Below are 5206 nucleotides of genomic sequence, written 5' to 3' on the forward strand. Positions count from 1 at the left end.
TTCGGTCACCTTCTGGATGTATAACAGTTTAAGCTTTGTAACTCTCTTGAAACACTAAGATGTGTTTTCTCGCTGTTTTGAATATCAGGATGATATTCCAAGTTGAGCACTTGCACTTGAACGTTTTAGACAGACACTTCTTAAGAATTTCGAACCTCTTTTCTTTTTAACTCCTTTTTCTCTCTTTTCCCTTTTTTTCTTCTGTGTTTTCTTCTGTGTCTTTACGTCCTTATATATGAGAGTAGAGGAATAATTCCGTTGGAGGGAAAATTATTCCGTTTGAAATTTGTCTCCCATGCTGATCATGGGTCTTGCATATTTTCAGCATATTTCATGGAGTGGTGATCTTGTAACTTGAACCTCTTTGTCTTGTAGTGAATATTCCATAGTTCACTTTTCTTGAGTCCATGCTCCACTTTCGTCTTTTGGTAAAAGTTACTCTTTTTATATTCCCATTATTCCTTGTTTGTAGGGAATCAGACCACTTCAGCATTGGTGCACCTTTTGACCGTTTGTGGTGGAAATCTGACGTGTCATCCATTTCCGCCCATTTTGAAATCTTCACGTTCGGCACCTCTTCATTATTCCATCTCCATGATATTCTTCTTCTCCAAACTTTAAGTATGACCGTCATTCAGCTTTGTTGGAGAATTGTTAGTGTATCGAGACCAAGGTTGATATCTTGATTGCTTGATGTCTCGAACTCAAATATCGAGAGGTCTATCTCTCGAACTCTGTTTATGTCTCGAACTGGATAACTGTATCGAGAGGTCCTACCTCTCGAACTCTGCTTATGTCTCGAGACTTAGTTGATGTCTCGCAGACCCTTATTCCTCCAGTGTTGTCCCATGCTTTCTTCTGATCTGTCTATATGATTACAACACACGAGACTTCTAAGATGTTCAAACAAATTTCCCTCAAGCTTAAATATTTTCCGAGTTGAGCTCAAAGTTACTCGGTTGTATTTTCGCTCTTGGTTTACTTGTCGAACTTACAGCGTTTTGCCTATGCGTCGAGACTCGGGGATTTCTACTTAACAGTTGGTATCATCAAAACCTATTACATGATGTTCCTAACAATTTCCCCCTTTTTGATGATGCCAACACTTATACTTACTCTATATGGCTGATTTGATAGAAAGAATTAACAAGGATTTTATTTTTCAGCGCATATGGTAAGTTTGACAAAATACTCTACTAAACTATGAATAATATAACTCACGCAACACCCCCAGCAAAAGATATATATGATTATAAAAAGGGAATGTTTACAAAGTAGAGTTTAGTAGACAGGATTGAAAGAAATAAGACCAAGAACAACATAGATATCAATACATTGAAATGAGATGGAGTTTGGACCATGAGAGCTTACTTCTTGTTGGCTTTCCTTTTCTTGTTAATGGCTTCTCGTGTCTTGATGGGGTCTTTCGGATTTACCAGGCTTAAGTATTCATCTGTGACATCTAGATGCCTGTAGTTCCTGTAGGCTTCCCCCACGAACTCACCATCAATTACTCCATCTTTCCACCAAGCAATACATTCTTCTGGAGACATATTGCTGTGTGTTGATATTCCAGTGATTTTCAGAAGCTTGAATATCTCCAGAGTCAGAATTTGTTCAGTGTCTTCTCTGTTCCCAAACTTAAAGTTTGTCATGAGAAGATCTATCTTCCTTTCTTCTTCTGACTGTCGTTCTTGTCTTTTTCTTCTTCTTTCTCTGTCCTCTTCTCTCCTTCTCTCCATTTCCAGTGTACGCTGGACCCTTAGGTTTTCTGCCTGTTTAGCATCCTCCACTGCTTTGCTCATGATTCTTGGTATTTTTGGAGGTGGTCCAGCTGGTTCACTTGCTGCCCTTTTCTTGCCCGTTGTATCCCCCTTCTTTTTCTCTTTATTTTCCCCCTTGTTGGCATCATCAGTACGGGAGAGGAGGGTGGACATACCTTCGAAAATAGCTTGAAGTTGGGCAGGGACTTGGTTCGACAGGTCATCGAGTATGGCCTTCATCACATCCTGTCGAAGTTCACTGGAATATTGGAAGGCTCGCAGCTCTGCTCGCATCTCGGCTAATTCAGCCCTCGCACTTGCAGCCTCTGCTCGAGCTACAGCGGCTTCATCAGTGGCTTTCCGTGCTGCATCCTCAGCCCATATCGCCTGTTCGAGAAGTTCGGCATGACGGCCTTGGGATTCACTTGTGCCATCAGCAGGCATTGCAGCATTGCGGACCACAGCGAGTATTCTTTCGAGCTGAGCCATCTTCTGAGATTGATCAGCCATGAATTGACGCACTTCGCCAATGAAGACTTCTTCGGCCTGTTGATCATAGTCAGAAGTAGGAGTTGAGGATCGAGATGTACCTTTCGTTGGAGGGGACTTGGGTGCTTCCAGATTTCCACCCATGACTTGCAATTGCGAGTCCACCTCTCGACTGACTTCCTGAGGTTCAGCAGGGACACTGGGATCAGAGCTCGAAGGTAGCTCCATATCAGGTGCTTCCCGGTTTCCACCTGAGGGATGGATCACTTCTTGCTCTTCACCTCTCGAACCTGGAGCCTCAGCTTCAGCTGCTGGTAAGGTAGGATTGGCCAAGGTGGGAGTCTCTGCATCAGATGCTTCCCGGTTTCCATCTGATTGAGGTTCCCCCTCAACACTACCTCTCGAACCAGTGCTGGGAACGTGATCATCTACTGGAGGAGTTGATTCATCGGCAGGTGCTTCCCGGTTTCCACCTTCTTGAACCTCAACTCTCGAACCAGCAGGGTTCTCCTCATTCTGCTATTGTTGCTCACTTGTTTGTACTTCAGTATGCTCTGGTGAATCTGGAATATCTATTATCTCAGGAGCAACTGGTGCACTCCACCTTTCCCTATTAACCATATCGATGGGAAAGCCTGGGAGTTGGAGCAACAAAATTTCACCCTCTCGAACTGTCTGAGCTTCATCTGTTGCATTCGAGGGTGTGGACTCAGGTGGTGGCAGTAGTAAGACAGAGTTAGGTGCCACCTCATGTGCTTCAGAGGTCTCGGATTCACCTCTCGAAGCTACCTGGTCTTCTAGAGCAGATTCACTCACTTGGGACAAGGGGATTGCTGCAGTTGGAGTAGGAGTGTCAGCATCATCTCGAGCAACCCCAGAGGTCTCTCCTGGACCTCTCGTGTGTTCTACACTTTGTCCCAAGGATATTGCTGTGGCAAGCCTGATATCCTCTCGAAATTGAGCATCTAGTTCAGGATCTTCTTCAGGCTCGGCTTCATCTTCTTGTGCATCAACAGCTATGCCCTTTCCTTTGTCAGATCGACCAAGATTACTCCTGATTACTTGCATCTCATGGGCACGGTTTTGAAGCTCGTCGGCTGGGATTTCAGTGAGATCTAACCAGTTTAGTGCAAATCGTTCCTCAGCCTCCATCTCTGCTGCTCTTGAGATCAATTGATCAAAGGGACCTGTTCTCCAGTTGATCCAGCGAAGTACTCTGGAGAAGTCGTCCAAACTCGATACATTCTCAACACTTTGATTCAATCGAGATGTGATTTCAGCATTCAGCTCATCAGAGTCAGCAGGTAGGATTTCTGTTGCTGATGCACACTCCACAGCTTGTACAGTTATCTCTCGAACAACCGAGAGATCATGTGTCAACCCATCATTCAGAAAAGCTTGCACTGGGTTCCTGACCACAGTGCCCTGACCATCAGCAGCCACCACACAGTCTAGATCTTCAGCTGCTGGAATATCTACCTCTCGAACCACCTGTCGTGGTTCCTCAACAATACCCTGTACTGGATCACTGATCCCAGTACCTTCAACTTCTCGAGCCTCCTCTTGAGGCAAACCGACAGATTCATCAACATCCTCAGCACCATCAACAGCAAGTATATCAACACTTAAAGTTCCTGACAGGGACTTGGTAGGGGGCACTCTCTCAACCTCAGTGGCCGGTGTAGCCTGAGGTTCCCCCTGGGCTTGTGCCCTGTCCTCAAATGGTACTTGTATAACGGACGGTGTCACCTCTCGAACCTGGGTGACTGCAGCAGTCTTGGTCCTCTTGGCCTTCCTTTTCAATTCAACCCTCTTGACTAGGGTGTCCAAAAGCTCGTCATCAGAGCGCTTCTCCTTAGCTGGGGCTTTCCTTTTGCCCCTTCCCTTAGGCTTTGAGGGTGAAGATGCATCCTTAGCACCTTTTGCCTTAGCTTGAGGTTTCGTTCTACCCATATAGGTATTCCGATGAACCTCTCGCCCTTCCCTCAGTTCGAAGCCCTTCAGTCTCAATAGAAATTGAACAACAAAGCCAAAACCAACCTTTTTGTAGATTGTCAGGTCGGAGTTGGAAACTGAGCTCTGCACTTGGTGTTTGAGGCAGTCGAAGATGATGTGAGCCCAGTCCAACTTGTTGTTGTTCCAGATGGCGTGGAGGATTTTCAGAGTGTCCAGATTGACCTCGTCTGTTCCGGACACCTTGCCGAGGATGAATTTTATGATGAGCTCGGCGGCTAGGGCAAACCTCTCCTTCAAATGAAATCTGCGGAGGGCAGAGGATGCTCTGGGTGGTGCAGTCTCCAATCGGATTTTGTCCCAAAACTCCTGCTTATCCATGTTGTAGTCCGATAGGTGCTTGACTGCCTCCTCCGACGTAGCAAAGTCGAATGCTGCTCGTAAATCACCCACAGAGATTGTTATGGCTATTTCGTTGAAGCGGCTTTCAATCTTGCCCTTCGTGACCTTGGCATGAGCGAACCATTCTGTGTAGTCGAGGTCATGAATGGTTTGGTAGTCATGCGTCATGTACCGCATTAGTCCTGCCTTCTCAAATTTCTTCAAGACTCTCTCCGCCATTGTTGGATTTGGCGAGTGGGTGATGAAGCCATCTTTGTCAAGGATGCTTCCCGCCTTGACTTGTTTAATCTGAGAGCGTATGTGGTCTAGCTCTCTCTGGTATGCACTGGAGGATGAAGATGAAGATGAAGAAGATGATGATTCAGACGCCATTGAAGAAAATTTGTGTGTTTTGGAGGGAATGTGTACAGCGTCTAAGGATTTGGGGATTTTGGGTATATGGTTTTGAGTTTGAATCCGGGTAAAGAAGAAGGATTTTGCTTTTATATTAGGCGGATTCGGGTTGGATATATGGGTAGGGTTGAGAGTTTGACCCGTGGAAGGATCCCGGTTGATTTAAAAGATGTGAGAAGTCAGAAATACCCCTGATAACGGTCAGC

This window comes from Ipomoea triloba, chromosome 4, assembly GCF_003576645.1.
Source record: "Ipomoea triloba cultivar NCNSP0323 chromosome 4, ASM357664v1".
NCBI classification, from domain to species: domain Eukaryota; kingdom Viridiplantae; phylum Streptophyta; class Magnoliopsida; order Solanales; family Convolvulaceae; genus Ipomoea; species Ipomoea triloba.